The 22,084-nt window shown below is 44.4% G+C and overlaps 1 long non-coding RNA gene across 4 annotated transcripts in view; it reads left to right on the top strand.

Moving 5' to 3' along the window:
* The first annotated feature begins 330 nt into the window (after positions 1-330).
* The window catches only part of LOC308585603, a 51,066-nt gene continuing 29,312 nt past the window's right edge, over positions 331-22,084 (top strand). For all 4 annotated transcript variants that reach the window (XR_014007523.1, XR_014007524.1, XR_014007525.1 and 1 more), the window contains exons 1-3: positions 331-411; positions 6,800-6,882; positions 7,011-7,199. This is a non-coding gene — a long non-coding RNA (uncharacterized lncRNA). The remainder of the gene's footprint in view (positions 412-6,799; positions 6,883-7,010; positions 7,200-22,084) is intronic.

Below are 22,084 nucleotides of genomic sequence, written 5' to 3'. Positions count from 1 at the left end.
AGTTCCCTCCCCCTTTCTCCTCCCTCTGGAGTCCTGCCCATGAGTTCCTCTGAGCATGAACAGAAAGCTGTCTTGGGACTCTTGGACTCTTGGCGCCCTTCTCAGGAAAGGACGAATGAGAAGCCAAGGGGGTGGGTCGAGGAGCCCTGGTGGTTCAGCATGTCCAAGATGTTGCAACTGAATGAGATAAGATTCATTTCTCAGGCCTGCTATGAACAGAGCCTATTCATTAGCCTTTAAAAGGAACATTTTGCCTTTTGCCACAGCATCTTGTGAGAAAAGCAGAGAAGAGCAGAGAAAAGCTGTTTTGGATTTTTAGAAGACAAAAGGAGTTTTGGACAGTTTTGAGGCCTGGTTGATTATTGAAGCCTGGGGTGATTTCAGACAGGATTTGGGTATCTTGTCGCTTCAGTGCCAAGAGAGCTGTGAGATTGGGAAACAATGAAAGCATACAGAAAAGACGTGCCTCAAACTCAGCCTTGAGAGCTAGACATGTATACAAGATAACACAGTCGCGTACGCCAGAAAGGGAGAGCCAAAGGGGGGGGTGCCCACACTGAGAAGGGAGTAAATATGAATAGAGTAGATTGAACAATGTATTAGAAATGTGTTAAACTCTGATAGGTAGATTGTAAGCCAAGCCTCCAAAAGAGGGGCGGCAGCTAGGGATAAAACTGCTGTGCTTATGCCCGATCGGGGCTCTTCGTATCCACGGGTACGAGGGGTCCGCCTTTGCAAACGCGCTAATAAAAGGGTTACCCTTATATTGAAGTCCTTTGTCAGTTTCTATCCACGGACAACTTCCCACAACTTTTGGCGCCTCAACGTGGGGCCCTCGACGGGCTGCTCGGGGGGATCTCGGAATCCGGGTAGGCGCCCCTCCGTCTTTTCGGAGTGACCCGAGCCGGAGTCCACCCGTGACGGTTCACGAGGGCTAAAAGACAGGACTTGATATAGGGGGATAGAGAGAGAGAACTAGGTCTCATTTTTGGCGGTCTGGGACCGCGAGCGGTCCGGGACCGCGAGCACCCAGCGGGGACGCCCGCCTGTTCACTAGTTGCGAGAAGCGACGCTGGACTGTATTGGGTGAGTAGACATGAGAACTTTGTAAACTGTGCTGTGGGACGGGGGTGAGAGACTCGTCTCTTGGATGAAAGAGAGGCTCCATACGGACGCGTGAGTGTGGATCAGGGTTTCGGCCCTGACGGGAGGATTAGCTTGCGGTTCCGTCTCTCCCGCGAGGGAAGCGGCCAGGCGATTCCGTGTGATTGTGTGAGTGAGTGAAATTGGAGACATTGTAAACCATGGGTAAGGGTCAGAGTAAACGACAGAAGGATTCAAATGGGAAGGGTCCTATTGATCCTAATAGTCCATTAGGACAAATAGTGATGCAATGGGATGAGGACTATCCGAGACAATACACAATAGGCTTGTCAAAAGTGACTATGATTAATTTCTGTAGGGTGGTTTGGCCAAAATACCCTATAGGGCCGGATGGAATGTATAATTGGAACCCTGAGGGGGAGACTAAGGCTGGATCCTGAGCTTGATCAGCTCAGTCACATGACCTCAAAACTCGACATAAATGAAGGTGGCAGAAATACAGGTGGTGTAACTCAAACTGGATGACGTAATTCTAACTCTATTTTAGATACTCTTTTTTTCCTCTGCCTGGCTTAGAACAGCTCAGCCCGTGGTAGCTCCACTGCTGAATGGAATTTGGAGCCAGTTTATTTAACACAGGCTTAACTTATGCTGGGTTCTTCTGCATAGGATTTCTGCCTAAGAGAGAATGGATTGCTCAAGGTCACCAAGTGAGATTTGAACCTGAGTCTGGTCAGTTGCAGTCTATAGCCACCTCTAGAGTCACTGCATCATGCTGGCTGTCTAAAACTAGTACAGTGGCACCTCGGGTTAGGAACTTAATTCGTTCCAGAGGTCTGTTCTTAACCTGAAGCGTATGTAACCCAAGGTACCACTGTATATAAATATTGCCATAGCCTGGAACAGGCATAGTTGAAGAAAACAGAAATTTGATTTCAATAGACTTCATTTGCAAAATGAAGTGTTTGAGATCACCACCTGGTGATAAAAGCAACTATGAATGCTGAAACATAGAATTTGTTTTTGTTAGTTCTAATATTATTCATTCTCAGACAACAGAGAATATATGTTCTATAACTGAGGGAGGATCCAATAATTTGGATATGTTAGGATGCACTTTCTTTCCACCTAGGTTTGCATAGCACAGTCTGTTTGATCACTATAATAAAGCTGTATTATTCTATATGTTATTTTTGTTTTAGAAAAGTGGAGGCTTTTGTTTTTAACATTATAAATTATCCCTTGCTTCATTACTATTTCCTCAGAGGTGCAAATATTGAGGGTTTAGTGATCCGCAAATCAATTTATTGATTAAAAAGGCAGATGATTTATCTACTACAAATATTTATTATGTGAGTCGAATATTTACTTCCAGAAAAGAAAGAGGAGGCAGTCTTCAAACCTTTTGTCTTTATATGAACTGGAGCTTTAAAACTGCACAGGGACTTGGAATGTTGCGCTAAATCCCAAAATGTTACATTAGTCACCAGAGGTCAACAGATGCAGCCAAAGATCCATGAGAAATTAACTTTTCATGTGGCTTGGCAATTTGTCACATGCAAGCACAGTTCTTTTATACAGCTATGCATTGGGGGGCACAAAGAGAGTGAAGGGAATTTTGGAATTGCAACCCCCTAAGAATAAAACAGACGTAAGAAGGATGTTAGGGTTGCTGGGATATTGCAGGCTATGGATAGATCAATGTGCAAAATTGGTTCAGTTCTTGAATCAAAAACTTGTTGGGGACGAAAAGGTAACGTGGAAACAGGAGGACAAATTAAAATGGGAGGAGATAAAAAGAACACTGATCGGGGGCCCGGTTTTGGCATTGCCCAATCTCCAGCAACCATTCCACTTATATGTGACGATCAGTTCCCAGACGGCTGTGGGGGTTTTAGCCCAAAAGAGAGGGGGGCAATATCAGCCGGTTGACTACCTCAAGTAAAACCTTGGAACCGGTGGTACGAGCCTGGCCCACTTGTATCCAGGCAGTGGCAGCTGCAGCTGAACTGGTGGTTGAAAGCAGAAAGTTAACTTTTGGAGGGGCCCCGATAGTTCACAGCCCCCACCAGATATCCAGGTGGAGGCCGCCCCAGTCATTACAGTGGATGACAGATGGTCGCTTGGTAAAATATGAAACCATATTACGGACAAGCCCCAACATCACCCTGGGGACCGACCGAAATTTAAATCCAGCGGAGTTTCTGATCGGGGAAAGAAAAGAGTGGGAGCCGGATGAGCATGACTGTATGAATACTATACAATTAATGTCAAAAGTCCGGGAAGATTTGTCAGAGGTGCCATTGGTAGGGGGAGAAAAATGGTACACTGATGGTTCTAGTTATGTTGAAGAGGGAAGGAGAAAGTCAGGATATGCTATAGTTAAGGAAGATGGGGAAATTCTCAAAAGCGGAGCTTTGCCGGCAACCTGGTCGGCCCAGAAATGTGAGATTATGGCCCTGGCACGGGCTCTCGAGTTGGCAAGGGGCTTAGAGGTAACCATATGGACAGACTCCCGCTATGCATGGGGGGGTGGTACATACTTTTGGTAGGACTTGGCGGGACCGGGGATATATTAAGGCGGATGGAAAGCAAATAGAACACATGGCATTACTAGAAAGACTATTAAATGCCCTCACTGGACCAGAAAAGGTCGCAGTGGTTCATGTTCCAGCCCACACCAGAGGGACGAGCCCCGAAGAAGTAGGAAATAGGTGGGCTGATTTGAGAGCAAAGGAAGCTGCCAGGGGCACCCCTAGAGCTTCACTGGTACAACAATATAGTTTGAAAGTACCTGTCCTGACCAAAGCAGATACAGAAAACCTGGTCTTTACCCCCCAAGAGACAGATTACATGAAATAGAAGGGATGGGAACAAAGGGATAATAGATGGGAAACCCCAGAAGGACCCCCCCTTGGGATTACAATACTACAGAGGGAAGGGCAGCCTTAGAGACTTATCACAGAAATGTTTTAGAAGGCATGAGACGGGCAGCGGAAAGGCCTACAAATATGGCGAAATTCTCAAAAATGATTTCTTCTCATCTCTGTTCTTGCTAAAAGACTGTTGCAGCTAGAAGCGAGTGAACTAACTGTTTCTAACATTCATTCATGAAAGTAACAGGACATCAGTTTGTTTTTTTTCCCCTTGTGCCAGGCGCTTGGAGGTAGCTTCAGAGCGTTATCTCTTGGCTCCTATTCCAAGAAGGACACTGCTGCATTCAGCCAGCTACCCTGAACCTCACACTTTCTGGATTTACAGTTCAGCCACATAAACCCAGAAGGCCAAGAGTTACCCATCCCCCTGCCCCAAAGTATTAACCTGGAAAAGTGACTTTCTTAAAAAGCAAGTGAATGCTTTCTGTGAACTTTGTCAAGTTTTTCTTTTTAATGTGCAATTTTACTCTGAAAGGAGCTGCGGCATAGGAATTGATACTTTGAGGAATTTGAAACTTTGCCAGAAGCAAGGAGCGCATTGTTCTTTCTACAGACACTGGCAAATGAACTGAAATTTGCAACATGGCTTAGAGTTCTGAAACTTAGAGCACACAAATAAGACTTTTGAAAAATCTCGGCTGGCAAACTTAACCCAAGGAACAGAACTGTTAACCCCTTGCGAAGTTTTTTTGCCATGCTGACCCCTTTGAGTTAATATACCTTATGTGCAAATGTTATCTATCAATTGTTCTGTGCAATCGCTGCCGTCTTTGTTATCTCTTCTCTTAACAGGTGGACTTCACAGAGCTACCAGAGAGGGGAGGGCAGAAATATTTGTTGGTGTTCAACAAATCAACAGATCACCTTACAGGACGTGGCGTTTTGGCCCAACGTCCTCCCTTACTGGAACATCAGCACACATTCCAGCCTGATAAAAGTGTGGAAGGCGGAGAAATTGCACCCTGCTTGGGAAGGTCCGTTCCAGGTATTGCTGACTACCGAGTCTGCAGTAAGGACCAGGGAGCACGGGTGGACTCACTATCACAGGGTCAAGAAAGCCCCGCAGGACTGGAGGGTAACTGTTGACCCCGATAATCCGCTGAAGGTGACGCTTACCAATCAGGGAACCAGGAACCAGAAAGAATCCAAACGCTGACCTCGATGTGTCTATTCTGTACTTGCAAATGTTTTTATGAATGCTGTTGCTGCGCTCATTGCGAATGTTGTGTGTTATGTGTGCATTGCACTGAGTTGTGTGACATAATTTTCATAGAAGACATAATTATACAATATTGTGCCATCACCCTTGAGGGAGAGGTCAATTGCAGTCTGAGCTGGACTCCCATGGTAGTGCAAGCAGTAAACCAATTAAGACGGAGGCAATGATAGCAGGGTTCAGCCTCCTGATTATGCTAGGGAGTATCCTGGCCACCGAAATTCAAGATGAGAGCTGCAGCCAATGTATCCGAGTTACTAAAACTGGGACAGTAATTACACGAACTTTAATGTATTATAATGTTGCCCCCGAGTGTGTAGTAGAATTAGACCCCTGTGTCCACAATCAGACCCAATATCTTAGATGTAAGACCCAAAAGAATGAAACGGAATGTTATGAGCCCCTAGCGGTGGGACCTATTACCTCTAGCATATATGTATATGGATATAAAGGGGGAACAGCAAATAAGGCAAGTGAAAGGGCACATATGTTTTACCTAGCACAAAATAGGCGGGGATATATAGCTCACAACTCCACCAGGGGCACGGAGAAGATACATGTTTGTTTTGATGCATGCATTGCTATTTCAAAGGGACAGGGGCCTAACGACCAAGCTGGAGTCACTTGTGGGTCATTAAGCTGGGAGAGAGCTTATCTCCAAGAGAATAAGTACCTGTTCCAACAGATTGCCGGTTCCAATATAGGGGCCACAAGGGTGACGAACCATTGGTATATAAATGGGGTGAAAGAGATACCCCTATATAGGGGTCCGAAGGGGATAAATATAACCAGGGGAGCGGCTTCGACGGCCTGTGGTTTGGGGCAATGCAAGCTAAGGAACTCCCGTCCACTAGACCTAAATATATTCACCTTGGTTTGGGGATAGATGGAAATGGGAAGGATCCTTATGGGCACCTAATCATAAAAGTACATACTACTAAGGTCAGCAAACAGCCAATCTCAGTATTTGAGAGCTTTGAAGAAGAAATACAACAATTAAATAAATTACCTCTTCCCCCAAGAGCTCATAACATGTTTTTGAGTCTAGTTGAGACTATCGCCAAAGAGCTAACTGTGAAAAATTGTTTTGTATGTGGAGGAACGAATATGGGAGTTATTATGTGAGTTTGAGGCAAGGTACAAAAGAGAGGGGGGATTGTGAGATTGGGAAACAATGAAAGCATACAGAAAAGACGTGCCTCAAACTCAGCCTTGAGAGCTAGACATGTATACAAGATAACACAGTCGCGTACGCCAGAAAGGGAGAGCCAAAGGGGGGGGTGCCCACACTGAGAAGGGAGTAAATATGAATAGAGTAGATTGAACAATGTATTAGAAATGTGTTAAACTCTGATAGGTAGATTGTAAGCCAAGCCTCCAAAAGAGGGGCGGCAGCTAGGGATAAAACTGCTGTGCTTATGCCCGATCGGGGCTCTTCGTATCCACGGGTACGAGGGGTCCGCCTTTGCAAACGCGCTAATAAAAGGGTTACCCTTATATTGAAGTCCTTTGTCAGTTTCTATCCACGGACAACTTCCCACAGAGCTAAAGTTCATTCTTATTTTACCCATACCACAGGAGGTGGAACTATGGCTTAGAGATGAGAGCCCTGCAGAACAACCCCAGGTTTGCTGTTATACCTATTTTGCTGGGGGAAGAGGGGTAGTCCGAGTACTATTATACATTTCAATGCTGAAATATACTCCACTATAGTTATCTGGTGTATTGATGGAGTGTTGCTGTTGTTGTTTTAGGGAAATGCAGTGCTGTTGGAAGGAGGGGTTGCTGCGGAAATGATTGTAACAGCAGCGGGATTCATTAAGGGCTGCAGAAGATGAAAGGTGTTGGGGAAAGAACTGAAGATTTCAATGGTTGGTGGCTATGTATCATCTGGATACCAGGTCTACTTGTAGATGGGCTGCACGTCTATTCACTGAAATAAGGTAAAGTACCCCTGGATAGTTAAGTCCAGTCAAAGGGAACTATAGGATTGCAGTGCTCATTGCGCTTTCAGGCTGAGGGAGCTAACGTTTGTCCGCTCCCTGGGTCATGTGAGCAGCAGGACTAAACCGCTTCTGGCGCAACAAAACACCATGACGGAAGCCAGAGCACACGGAAAAGCTGTTTACCTTCCCGCCGCAGTGGTACCTATTTATCTACTCGCACTGATATGCTTTCAAACTGCTAGGTTGGCAGGAGCTGTGACAGAACAATGGGAGCTCACTCCATCATGGGGATTCTAACCGCCAACCTTCTGATCAGCAAACAACAGAGGGGGAGATCTGGATTACAAGTTCCTCAGAGGCCAGGTCAACCTAAGCCTCACCATCACCCAGCCTACCTGAAATAGTAGACCTATTCTCAGATGCTAGATATAAAAATATAAAAATATGCTGGCACAGTTGTTCATTTGGAGTATATTGACTAAATTTGTATACCACCCTATACCTACAGGTCTCACTTGGGGGGGGATCTCATTTGGAAAAAAATATTGTGCATGTGCACAGATGAAAGAAGGATAATAGAATCGTAGAATTGTTGAGTTGGAAGGAATCCGGAGGATCATCTAGTCCACCCTCTGCAAAGTTAGAATATGCAGCTGTCTCATACAGGGATGAAACGTGCAACCTTGGCATTATCAGCACCACACTCTAACTAACTTAGCTATCCAGCAAGTATAGTAATCTTTGAAGTACACAAACAAATTGAACACTTTGCTCCTCTCTCCCAGCAGCAATCAGAAGTCACCCAGTGTAATGACATCACTTTGTGCGTTGCCATTTTCACCAGCGCTCCTGTGTTTCAGCATCGCTTCTCGTCCTGCTCTTAACCCTTAAGAAGGCGGGCAGGTGGGAGAGGAGCCCGGCTCGTTTATTTCCCCCCTGCTGCTGCAAGACTGACTGCAGGATGGTTATCACCAGAAACAAGTTTTGCAAGTCACAGCACAGGCACAATATGGGCACGCCAGATGCCTTGGGATGATGGATTATAGATACAGACGAGCCGGCGCAAAAGCTTTTGCGTTACTCTCTGTGATCCCAAGTGACAACTCCACTTTCTAAACACACGAAACAGTTCGAAGTGGGCTAGCTGCGGAGGCTGCTTTGATGTCCTGCCATCACACTGAGCCGTGGAAAGCCTTGTTGTCTTCCGTAGCGAGCAGTTGAGGATATCAAAGAGAAGATGGGATGTTAAATTTTTATTGATGAATGTTTAATAGTCTGGGTTGTAAGCTGTCAGGAGTAATGCTGTAAAAGGATTCTGTGCGAATCTTGCTGTTTGCCATAGAGTGTCTGAAAGTGATTAGTCTTTTAAAGAGCCCGTTTCCACCCCCCACCCCCCAACAGCAGATGAAAAATAAATTTATTGTCATTATTAGAGGAAATGCAAATGGGCAATCAGGAGTTTGGCACACCTGTCTTTTTCTAGCAACTGGTGTTGTTAACGCTGTTTCCCCCTCCCCCCCAAATTATTTATTCCTAGAGCAGCTTTAGCATTTTCTGTACATAATGATGACACCATCTAGAGAGAGTTCAAAGCAATTCACATGTAACAAGGGCACAGTGAGATAGGACACATTACTGTCTGCACTTGTAGATGGGGAGAGTAAGGTTAAGAGAGAGGGGCTGGTCTGCCACTAACCCTGCAACCAGGACCCCTAGGAAACATCGGGTCTCCCTTTCTGACATCCATGGCCTTTGCGCTACTGACCCTGGACTTTGTGCAGTGGAGGGCAGACCGGAGGCATGCCGTGGGCAGACTTGAGAAATACACAGGTCTGAAAACGCCATTGCCTTCCCAGTTCCCCAACAACACCCCTACCAAAACAATCCAGAAGGAAAACGATTCCAGTCCTGCACTTAATGCAGTCAATTCCTCTTCCATAGGGAACAGTGGTGCCACAGAAGCATTGCTGGTCTGTAATCACGCAGTTCAAAGATGGAGCTAGCAAAAACACAATCTCCTTATGTGCCAGGCCTCGTGAGCATAGGAACTCATTCCCTGAGGTCTTCCTCCATGAAAATCAGTTGCCCAAAGTCCCCTGCTCCCTGCAGCCACCTAAGTCCCCTCCTCTCCAGGGCTTGTACCCAGTGGAAAAGGTATAAAGCCTTAAAGTGCTGGGGAATGGGGCAGATTATAGCCGTGTGTGATGCCAAAATTTGGTGCTCGCCCCATCGCCTCTTGCTTTCTACTCTATATCATAAGTGGGGTCCCTGAGGCTCCACGCCCAGTGCAACTGAGCCGGTCATGCTCTCCTAAATCCACATCTGACCTGTTCATGGGAACAGCCAAACTGTGCCTGATGCCTCAGTGTGGAAAAGAAAACAAAGCATGGCCTCTCTTGAGATTTTTAATAAATATCAATGTACTGCATTATCTTTGATCCCTTTGTTGTTTAGTCATTTAGTCATGTCTGACTCTTCGTGACCCCATGGACCAGAGCATGCCAGGCACTCCTGTCTTCCACTGCCTCCTGCAGTTTGGTCAAACTCATGCTGGTAGCTTCGAGAACACTGTCCAACCATCTCGTCCTCTGTCATCCCCTTTTTCTTGTGCCCTCAATCTTTCCCAACATCAGGGTTTTTTCCAGGGAGTCTTCTCTTCTCATGAGGTGGCCAAAGTATTGGAGCCTCGGCTTCATGATCTGTCCTTCCAGTGAGCACTCTGGGCTGATTTCCTTCAGAATGGATAGGTTTGGTCTTTTCGCAGTCCATGGGACTCTCAAGAGTCTCCTCCAGCACCATAATCCAAAAGCATCAATTCTTCGGTGATCAGCCTTCTTTATGGTCCATCTCTCACTTCCATACATCACTATTGGGAAAACCATAGCTTTAACTATATGGGCCTTTGTTGGCAAGGTGATTCCTAGTGAGCATCCATAATAGCCCTCCTCCGGTGTTCAAAGTGAATAGAGGGGGGAGGGTGGTGCACACAAGCCCCTGTTTCATATCTCGTGTCCCGGGAGAAGGTCTGAAAGGGAATCCTTAGCACATTCAGCTAAACACCTTTAGAAACCTCCCTGCCATCAGGAGTCCTGACAAGGCATCCCTCTCCAGATATTCCCTCCTAGAGCTGGCATGCAAGGGGTCATGGGGACGGGGGGCTTGTCTTTCCCCATTTTTAGCCCCCATACATTCAGAGCGTCACCTGGATCAGGATTTATTTCTCAGGCAATCCAATTTTGACCTAACCCACTCCTCTTCCTAGTTCTTTCAGGGGGTGGGGAATAGAATCCATCAAGAAGGCTGGTCCTGAGCATTATCACTCACCACCCCTGCCAATCACCTGATGCTACTGTGATGTTAGGTGGCTCATCTTCAAATGAAAGAACGGGGAGCACACACACACACACACACACACACACAACTACAGTGGTACCTTAATTCCTTAGTGCTTAATTCGTTCTGGAGGTCCGTTCCTTAGTGCTTAATTCGTTCTGGAGGTCCGTTCTTAACCTGAAATGGTTCTTAACCTGAAGCACCACTTTAGCTAATGGGGCCTCTTGCTGCCACCGCGCTGCCAGAGCACGATTTCTGTTCTCATCCTGAAGCAAAGTTCTTAACCTGAAGCACTATTTATGGGTTAGCGGAGTCTGTAACCTGAAGCGTATGTAACCTGAGACGTATGTAACCCGAGGTACCACTATTCCTTTGGAGGCATTGCATGACTGCTTTTGCAGGGGATCGTGGTACTTAACGTATTGTGGTGAGTATTAATCATGCACCAAAACTCATAGTCGCAAATAAACATGGAAGTATAAGTGCATGGCACCACTGATGTAAATCACCCTGACTAGATTCCCAGGAAGCCAGAGATGGCCAGTAGCTGACGTCCAAAGATGACTTTGGTTTGGAGCTCTGCTGAACTTCAGAATCACATCCACTTACAGTAATCAAGGGGGAAAGAGGGCTTGCTGGTTGCATTTGGAAAGCAAGCGGCTCAGCTGATGCTGCAGATTTTCCAGAGCACGTTCTACTCATTGAAAACATTTGAACCTTGAAATAGAAATATAGACCTCTTAATTAATTTCTCTGTTATTGTATAATGTGTAAAGAAAACTAATGCACAGATTTTTCCATTTTAATTACAAAAGGGGGGAAATGTGTGTGCAAGAGTGTAACGGGGAGAAGGGTGTGGACTGGGGCAACACAACATTGAATTTCAAAAGTAATTATGTAGGAGGGGAAGGTTTATTAGGCTTCAATAAGCCAGCATAGATGCAGATGGAATATATAATGGAGCGCCAGCTCTGAGTGCTGCTCTCATTAAGGCCACAGCAGAAGAACGGACACTCCAAACCCAAATGTTTTTGTAGCTTTATGCTTTGCCTAGAAATCCAAGTCTGTTGTGGCTGGGCAGCCTTTCGGCACTGAGGGCCACATGGCACTTTGCACAGTACGTAATGTCGTAGCAGCTGGAGTTGTAGGAATAAGAAGAAGAATATAGTATAGCAAAGCACAACAAGGAGTAGATTCCGTACCATTATTCTGTTGCGGACAGCAATCTTGGCACACACACATTCTAAACAAAGATAAGATGGCTAGGAAAGGGAAAGGGGTACAAAAGGCAGGGGAAGGAGAAAGAGAAACCAGATATTTAAGGGAGGGGAGCTCAGGCACTTGACCTTTTGCATTCACTATTAGAAAGAAGGATAGTGGGACAAAACCTCCCTCTAAATACCAGGTGCTGGAGGGTGGAGATGGTTGCCTTCATAGAGACTTTCAGGAAGCACCTTTTAGGTCACTTTTGGACACAGGGTACTGGACTAGATCAGCTTTTGTCAACCTTTGGATGTCTTAGATGACAATTCCCATTGGCCCAAGCCAGCATGCCAATGGAAAATATGAGTGTTCTCTTAGGAGTGGCTTGTTGCTGCTGGTATAAAGACTTAAATGGGCATATTCATGTCAAAGCTTCCAAGCAAAAGGGGATTTGTTTGGCCTATGCCAGTAACGTTGCTGTAATTATTATTCAAGATTAATAAATGACTGCAGCAACTGGACCACTTGCTTTCAACAATTTAAATCTCGGCTTTATCCATGCACAAGGGTCTGAGCAGGGCTGATGTAAATCTGAAAATCTCTTTTGAGCCCTTCAGCGCCTGCTCTTGGTTTGGAAGGAAGTATTGCCACAGCTTGAGATCAATCGATGAAAAGACCTACAGCGACAAAACGGATTGACAACTCGTGGGAAGTGTGTCCTTTGCAGGGTTCAGGGTTGGCACTGGGGAACAGCAAGGCTCTGGTGCCGCCTGGCAAAAATTCAACAGGTTAAGCCATTTCTAGCATGTAAATCAATAATGAGAAAAGCTTCAGCTGCTCACATTGTATGTGTCTTATTACATGTGTGTGTGGCCACTGATTTATTTTGGGGGCCTCTACTCCATCTGCAAAAGGGGACAGACATTTGCATATGACAGAGAGCATATGCAATTTTTATGCAATCCAGTCTCTTTTGCAAGTGGGGTAGAGGGCCCACTGTAAATATAATGCCCTGGGCCAAGAAAATCATGTTGGCATTTCTCTCTCTCTCTCTCTCTCTCTCTCTCTCTCTCTCTCTCTCTCTCTCTCTGTCTCTGTGATTGAATTGCAGGGTGGTCTACCTTTGGGTGTGTCTTGTTTCTGGGTGCATGTTTATGCCTGTGTATGCGTATTTACATACACACTCTCACTAACCCATATATATATATATATATATATATATATGTGTGTGTGTGTGTGTGTGTGTGTGTGTGTGTGTGTGTGTGTGAGATTTACTATTCTGGAAAAAAAATCTGGTGGATAATGCAGATGATTGAAGATGATGCCTCCCAGAAATATATTGTTCAGGCCTCCCTCATTTAAATTCAGCCTCTCATTCGCACTTGGTAATACACTCTGCCATATGAATTATGGATTCCTGTTTTTATCTCTCACACAACACATGAATGTTTGATAAAGATGGGCTCCAATATTATATTTGGTCAAAAATGCTCCTCTGAAATGCAGTTTTAAAAAGAAAGAGAGAGAGAAAGAGAAGCTTTCCTAGTAATTATGCATGAATTTAACATAGGGGGGGATTTCATTCCCCCCACCCCACCCCGAATGTTTCTGCTGCACAAGTGTAGGAGACTGTGAGCCTTGGCAGCCAATATTCCTTATTTATGCTCATCCTGGAAACAGCATGGGAGAGACTGCAGTATGTTTTCCACGCTGCCCTACAAATGCCTCAGCCTTACCTTATTGTTTTCAGAGGGAAGAGGCTGCCTTGACGTTCAATTATTCATAATGCCTTTGTGAAGCCAGTTAATTTCCACAAGGAGTCTGGAGTTGTGCCAGAGGAGATCTCATTCATTCATTCATTTGCTCCCTCTGGGTATCAGGATGGCTTAGATGAGGGTCCGTGGTTACGGCTGCTATTACTAGCAAAAAGCCCAGGTGTGCAGGGAGGTGTGTGCAGCCGTTGTAGTAGGTGTGACTCCCCTTTGGGCCTGCAACATTCATTTCTTTGTCCCCGTGCTCCCAAACCTATCCAGCATGTCAATTGTCTTCATCCCTTTCCTCCTCATAAGGGGTGTTCATTGCTGGACATGCAAGGAGGTCTGAGATTAGGGAAGGGGTTCTTGTAGTGGCTGCTGATGTAAGGTGAAGGTAAAGGACCCCTGGACGGTTAAGTCCAGTCAAAGGCAACTATGGGGTTGCAGCGCTCATCTCGCTTTCAGGCTGAGGGAGCCGGCATTTGTCCACAGACAGCTTTCTGGGTCATGTGGGCAGCAGGACTAAACCGCTTCTGGTGCAACAAAACACCGTGACGGAAGCCAGAGCACATGGAAAAGCTGTTTACCTTCCCACCGCAGTGGTACCTATTTATCTACTCGCACTGATATGCTTTCAAACTGCTAGGCTGTGACAGAACAATGGGAGCTCACTCCATCATGGGGATTCTAACCGCCAACCTTCTGATTGGCAAGCCCAATGCCTCAGTGGTTTAGACCACAGCGCCACCCACACCCCCATCTGATGTATTGATGACTCCCTAAATCAAGGGATAGTGGAGATATCCTGGTTTCCTGTTCCTAGTGGGAAGAGGCTACATCATATTTGTAGTGCATGGAAAGTCTGCAAGGGTAGACCGGGTCATGTGATCATGTCTCACATGAATGACAGCAGCCCCAATGGAGGAGGGAAGTGGACACGAGAAGGGTTTCTCACCTATTTTGGTCTAAGAATAGGTGGATTGGTTTCACTGCAGTCCAAGTCAGTTCTGCATGTGTTCATTGTTAAGTCCATTGCATCCTGTTAGAAGGAGACACCACAGACAGAATAATTGCCACACACAGGAAGAACAAGGATATAGTTTGAGTTCCTCACTTGTAGTTTTATAAATCATTTAATGTGTTGTCACGAATAGAAGTTATTAATATCGCAGTTGTTTATTATTATTATTATTATGACTAGAATGTAATGGAAATTAATAAGATTTTGTAAGATTTAAAGAAAATAATCAAACCATCAAATCTAACATGCCACTTTATCTAAATTATATATTTCGTATTTGAACATTTGGTATTAATAATTGTATTATAAATTGGTATTGTAATGATTAGGCTATTATTGGATTGTAATTGAAAACTAATACAAAATATTATTTGAAAAATACATAGTTTTGGACACATTTCTTAGAAAATGTGCATTTCGAGATGTATTTTCCCTCACAGTATACATTTCTAAACAGGGACGCCAAGAGCAGGTTCAAGACATGACGAAAACAGTTGTTCAGGATCCCTCAGCAAGGGCGGACTAGCTAAAAATATTTCCATGCATATAACACCGTGTTGTGTTGGCACAGCGTTCACTTACAAAAACATGCAAATGTGGCTACACATAATAAGAGGAGACTGTGCTGCCATACTGTCAAAGCACAGAAGCGAATGTTTGTATAGCGCCGAAAATATTTGGAAAAGTTCTGGTTTGCAGCACAAGTTCGCAAGCCGCTATTCAGAATTGTGTGTGTGTGTTGAATATGGAATATATACATATATTGTTACGAATGACATAAATGCAAGATAGTCAGGCCTCGGGCCCGCTTTCAGACCATCGGGCCCCAGTAGTTTCTTCCAGCTTCCCTGCACTCATTGGCCCTGTTCCTAAATGTATATTATCTAAAACATGTACAGTGGTGCCCCGCAAGACGAATGCCTCGCAAGACGAAAAACACACTAGACGAAAGGATTTTGCATTTTTTGAGTCGCTTCGCAAGACGAATTTCCCTATGGGCTTGCTTCGCAAGATGAAATGTCTTGCGAGTTCTTGTGAGTTTGTTTCCTTTTTCTTAAAGCCACTAAGCTGTTAATAGCCGCTAAGCCACTAATAGCCGCTAAGCCGCTAATAGCCGTGCTTCGCAAGACGAAAAAACCACAAGACGAAGAGACTTGCAGAACGGATTAATTTCGTCTTGCGAGGCACCACTGTATGTTATATGCATTGTGATAATTCAGAGAAGTGAAAAATTCAGAGAGATGCAAAATCCCATGGACCGCAGCACTGTGATCCATACATTAATTCAGGAGGGGTAGATCAGGTCAGTTTAGCTCAGACTCGGCAATGAACAAATTCCTCAAGCATTCCTACTTTGATTTCTAAATGTGAAGCAAATCACACACACACACACACACACACACACACACACAAAATCCTGGCTCAGTTCTGCCTTTAATAGATGGCCTCAACGTTGGCATTTGAGTGTTACAAATTCCCCTTTTTTTTCTTTTTTAAGGCTAAGACCCAAATCTTGTAGCCAAGCTTTGTGCGCTGTCAGACTGGCAAATAAGAAAGGCTAAAACTTATTTTAAAATCCTGTGCTTTTTACTCAGAACTTAAGAATCTATTTACAATTTGGATTTTGACTTCATGCAAAAGTGGAAGTTGAGAAAATCTGGGTGATAATTGGTTCCCAACACCATCTATGAAAAGCTGGTTACCTTCTCCTGGTACAGCTGCCTTTCCTTGGAATCAAGGTGAAAGAATTACTTGACTGGCTGATTCCAGGAGGATCACCATCTTCAAACAACATTCACCAGTATTCAAAATTAATTTCCAGTTTTGTCATCCAAATAAAGCATTTTAGTCTGAAGCATGACAGCCCTCCCCTCAAATTTGAATAATTTTGACTTATTGCCTCTCTGAACTTTATGTAGATTAGCAGAAAGTCCAGTGTAAGATATCATAAGCTGTCAATATTCAGTGCCATTGCATGCAATATACAAACACTACCAGGTACTAATATTATTATTTTCCATTTAACAGTTATGCCTCACCTTTTAATAGATATCCAAGTGGTTTTGCAGTTTTGAATATATATACAAATTTGAAACCAAAACAATTGAAATATTAATCTGGAAAAACCCAGTAGAATAGCATCTTAATAATTAAACGACTTAAGGCAACTTGAAAAAGTATAGTGTCCAGATCAAGGGAAGTAATAGTACCACTCTGTTCTGCCTTGGTCAAATACTGTGTCCAATTCTGGGCATCACAATTTAAGAAGGGTGTTGATGAGCTGGAACATGGGCAGAGGAGGGCAACCAAGATGATCAAGGGTCAGAAAACTAATTGGTCCACTAAGGCAGAAATCCTAAGTTGTCGCACTGGTCAAAGGAGTTTTCAAAATTCCCTCTCCAAAGATGGAGATGGTGGTCCACCCTTGGGCAGGAAGAATTGACCTTGCAAGATCTTTTGCAGCTGCTATGAATGCCTCCATAGCTTTTACCTTACCAATGGCAGAGCTCTGATGCCAGTAGACAAGAAAGGTGGGTGTGCCAAAGTCAGATGGGAGGCATCCCAGGCAAAGTTTGGGGAAAAGTTTACATCCAAACCATGACTAATTCTCCCAACACAATCCTGAAATGACAGCTCTCCACATCAAACGGAGATGTGTGTGCCCGTGTGTGCCCTTTGTGTGCCCGTGCACAGCACCCCCAATCCTATGTGATTCCCGGCTGAGTGCTCCTGGACCACCTTCCCAAGTCGCGAACCTTGAGGTTCCCGCCAAACCTCAGTTCAAATAACCAATCATGACTGGGGAGGCAGAGCCAGGGGAGCAGACCAGGTAAGGGTAAGGTCCGCTCTTTAAGCATAAAAGGGGGTGGAGACAGGTTGGTTAACCCTGATGTGCCCCAGTTCCCCGGGAGGGATAAATGCCCAATGCCTAAGCCAAGTCTGAAAGTTTAATAAAGTTGTGGCCAATTTTAATCCCATAACACATTGTCACATGTCATTATTCCACCCAGGTGTCGCCTGGGGTTGGGGGGTCTCTGCCTGGGCACGCAATAGGGAGCAGGGACATATTAAATTCCTGGAGCTGGCATATGTATTTTGCCTCCCACTGAAAACAGAAAATATAAAATGGTAACTGGAAGTAGACCCAGATTGGGGGTGGGCATGAGAAAATGCTGTTCCTTCTTCGTTCCTGCCCTGCCAACATGCGCCTTGCAGGGCTTGAGAACATTCAGATCCTTCATTTTCCTCTACTGAGCCAATGGTATGATTGTTCCACCAGTTAAACAGTATCGTAATTTCCTCTCAGCTATCAGATAAGGAACATTGCTTCGTGCCAGCAGTCAGTTGCAGACAAATAATAAATACCATAGCGTGTCAACCATCAAATATTATCAAATAACAAATCCTAAATAGACACCAAATCTTCGATTGACGTCTGATAACTGACTTCTGTATTTGACACTTGAGTGCTGCTGGTTAAAAGTGTGTCAAGTATCAAATTGCTATGAAACTTTGACAGCCAAATATTAAACGTGGAATTAGAGCCGTGTACTAATATTGAGATCAAGTGTCATTAGATATCAAAAGATGTATTAGATATTTAGAGACTAGAGGAAGGCTTTGTAATCCTTCTGTGGGCGGAACAAGGAGAGAGGCAATTCTTCGCCAATTCCTCTTCCCATTGGAAGCCCCGTCCCCCATGCATCCCAAACTCTGCTCCAGAGGGTTGGGGAACGCTTTGGAACATCACAAGATGTAGTGCAGGGTGGGGGGAGCTCTGTCATTGTCCTACTGACAGAAGGTCCCAATGAATTAAAGACCCCTCCATCAGTGCATCACACCTGGAGTACTGTGCCCAGTTCTGGGCACCACAGTTTGTGAAGGATGTGGACAAGCTGGATGGAACCTGTACAGAGGAGGGTGGCCAAGGTTCTGGAAACCAAGCCTTATGAGGAACGGTTGAGGGAGCTGGGTACGTTTAGCCTGGAAAAGAGGAGACTGAGAGGAGACATGATAGCCACCTTCAAATATCTAAAGGGCTGTCACATGCAGGATGGAGCGAGCTTGTTTTTCTCCTGCTCCAGAGGATAGGACTTGAACCAATGGCTTCAATTTACAAGAAAGTCAATTCCAACTAAACATCAGGAAGAACTTTCTGATGGTAAGAGCTGTTTGACAGTGGGATGGACTCCCTCAGAAGGTGGTGGACTCTCCTTCCTTGGAGGTTTTAAAGCAGAGGTTGGGTGGCCATCTGCCATGGCTGATCTAGTTGAGATTCCTGCGTTGCAAGGGGGTTGGACCAGGAGACCCTCATGGGTCCCTTCCAACTCTACAATTCTAAGTGTCACAATTTGATACCATCCAAATATGCAAAATGGCCAGAATGAATCCCAAAAATATTGGTGCCTGCTCCTGTCTGTGCCCCTGTTAGTTGGTCATCAAGGGTACAAATGAACATGTGGCAGAGTAGGGATGAGATTGCACTCACTGGACCTATCTCCATCTACCAAGTATCCAAGGACTTGCTTGGACAGGAGCTTGCTTGCATATTTGAAAGGTTCATATTCATATTATTTTTATTATTTATTCAATTTGTATACTGCCCTCTATCCATAGATTTCACGGCGGTTCACAAAATAAAAACACAAGATAAAAAACACAAAATGCATAATAAAAAGAAGAAGAAAAACAAACCAATAACCCCCCTCCCACAAACACATTTAAAAGTATATAGGATGTTAGTCAGCCAAAGGCCTGGTTGAAGAGGAACGTATTCGTCTTGACCCTAAAGGTGTTTAATGGGGATTATGTACTTTGGGAGTCATGTCACAACAGGGAAAATATGGAGGACAGGACTGCCAATGGGAAAAGGAATCGCCAAAAAAAAAAAAAAAATACCTAGGGGAGGGAATATGATTTTTATTTTCCCACCCCAAAATGGTAAAGTCTGTCCTTGCAGAACTGCTGTGGCTAGACTTCTGACATTTGGCAGGCTCTGTTGTCTTAAAGGAGTGGTGATGCCTGCAATTTGCATTCAATTCTGGCAAAAAAAAATAAAAGTTAAAGACTTTTTGTTTTTTTAAAAAAAAACTTTTGAAAGGTTCCCTGCCCAAAAATCCCTTAATGGATCTGCCTGGAATTTAATAGGTTTAATCTACACAGGAGGGCCTCCTTTGCCTGCAAATTTCATCCACTAACATGAAAAGAACAAACATTATAGCCATTAAGATCAGATTTGTACCCAAATAAGGAACTGAATCAGAACAATATAGAGTGGATCTGAAACAGACTGAGACCCATGCAAACACTACATGTACCAAGTGAATACTGTGGTCTCTACAGACCCCTAATATTGATTAAGTGCCCCTTGTCTGTTCTTTAGTCAGACTACCTTAGTAAAACTATGGACTGGGTTTAATCTGTGCTTTAACTGGTTTGGGCTCCAAACCCAAACACACGTACTAGATAGCAAGGTAGTAATCCTATACAATGTTCCCTGTGAGTAAGTCCACTGCACTCAGCAGGGCTTGTTTCTCTAAGTATACAGTTATAGGATTGCACTATAAATCCCACAGAGCATAGAGGGATTTCTATTTGAGTAGACATCCTTAGGATGCAGTTAAATTACTGTTGTTGTTTTTGCAGAGCTTGTTTTAATTGTTTGAAAGTTGCCTCGAGAGCCCCTTAGGGGCTTTCAAGGTGGGAGAGAAGGGGGAAAAGAAAAAGAAAGAAAACCTATTAAATAAATAAATGCAAACACAGATCTGAAATAAGCCTCACAATCCAGATTGGTCTCCCTCTCTGTGTGTCTCTCGCTTTTTGCTCCAGTAGATCATTATTAGTCGCTGCTATCTGGCATTTTCTTACTGTGGTTAAAGATGAGTTACTGCATGGTTTTGGTTAATGGAGGCATACTCCCCTGAGACATAAGTCCGCGCTAGCTTTAAAGATGGGGCCGGGTACTTTATTATGGCATACGACCGATTTCAGCGCTGCTTTATCATCTGCCAGCATGCGCACACAAACTAATCAGCTATTCACTGCCTCTTGCCCCCCGAGGGCACCTTTCAATGAGGAAGACCATTGATTTTTACCATCAGACACACAAACCGTGAGCCATTCCATGCATTATGCTATCCCCAGTGGTACATTCTGCAGGGAAACCAGTCATTTCGGTTCATCACGTGCCCACCACACAGACAAACGAGCATGTAATAAAGTATCCCAGAAATTCAGCTGTTTACCATCTCTCTCCCTTTCTTGGGAGACAACACTTTCCCTTAACTTGGAGGCTCTTGAAGGGTCTTTATTAAATATATTATTCAATTCGGGGTGTGTGGGGAAATACGGTTTAATGGAGAGTTAAGACTTATGACTAAGGCAGTATAAATACCACAACCAAGCAATTAATGTATTTCTCTCCACTGCAAAATGAGGTATTTCCCTTGAGATCGCATGTTGCTGCGTTCACAATGGACAAATACAAACTTTTTCCAGACACACCCGTATCACTTTATTTATTTATTTATTTATTTTCCCTTTAATAGACCTTAAATGTCAGAGGCTCCAGGGTCTCATCCAGAAATATCGCAGCCTGAGAATGAGAATTTGCCTGATGACCAAACTGGGAACTCAGACTTCAGGACTCTTTTCAGATTCAGGAGATCAGACAGGAATTGGCAGTCAATAGGAAGCCTCTGGCCTTGTCAACACTGTAGTGTAGGTTCGCTATAAATCCGGAATTTCCGGGATTGGTTTGCCGAAAATGATGTCCGGGTGGAATTTTGGGGTTTAGTTTTGAGATTTTGCAAAGAAAGCTCTGGATTTTCACTTTTTGAAATATGGCTACCCTTTTGTTTTCAGCACTTCAGCTCCTTCCTTGTCCAGCTAGAGAAGCTGAGGGCCAAACAAGGTATTTTAAAATGTACAGTGGTACCTCAGGTTACAGATGCTTCAGGTTACAGACGCTTCAGGTTACAGACTCCACTAACCCAGAAATAGTACCTCGGGTTAAGAACTTTGCTTCAGGATGAGAGCAGAAATCGTGTGGCTGTGGCACGGTGGCAGCGGGAGGCCCCATTAGCTAAAGTGGTACCTCAGGTTAAGAACAGTTTCAGGTTAAGAACGGACCTCCGGAATGAATTAAGTTCTTAACCAGAGGTACCACTGTATTTATTTATTTGTTTGCTTGTTTCATTTTTATATCACCCTTCACCCGAAGAGCGAGGTTCACAGCATTAAAATACAAAATGAAGCACAAAATGCATAATAAAAACAAAAACAAAAGAATACCCCCAAAAAATTTTTTAAAAGGACATAGAGTGTTAATCAGTCAAAGGCCTGGTTGAAGAGGAACAATTTCACCTGGTTCCTAAAGGAGCAAAATGAAGGTGCCAGGCGGGCCTCCCTGGGGAGCTGCTGTGGAAAAGGGCCGTTCTCATGTTGCCAACCTCCAGACCTCTCGTGGAGGAGACACATGAAGAAGGGCTTCAGATCATGATCACTGGGTCTAGGTTGGTTCTTGAGGCAAACCATTTGGAGGTAGATTGTCCACCTAAGTGGTGTAGAGG

This window comes from Podarcis bocagei (genome assembly GCF_964188305.1).
Source record: "Podarcis bocagei genome assembly, chromosome: 4".
NCBI classification, from domain to species: domain Eukaryota; kingdom Metazoa; phylum Chordata; class Lepidosauria; order Squamata; family Lacertidae; genus Podarcis; species Podarcis bocagei.
The sequence above is the reverse complement of the archived record's forward strand: the minus strand, read 5'-3'. Positions and strand labels throughout refer to the sequence as shown.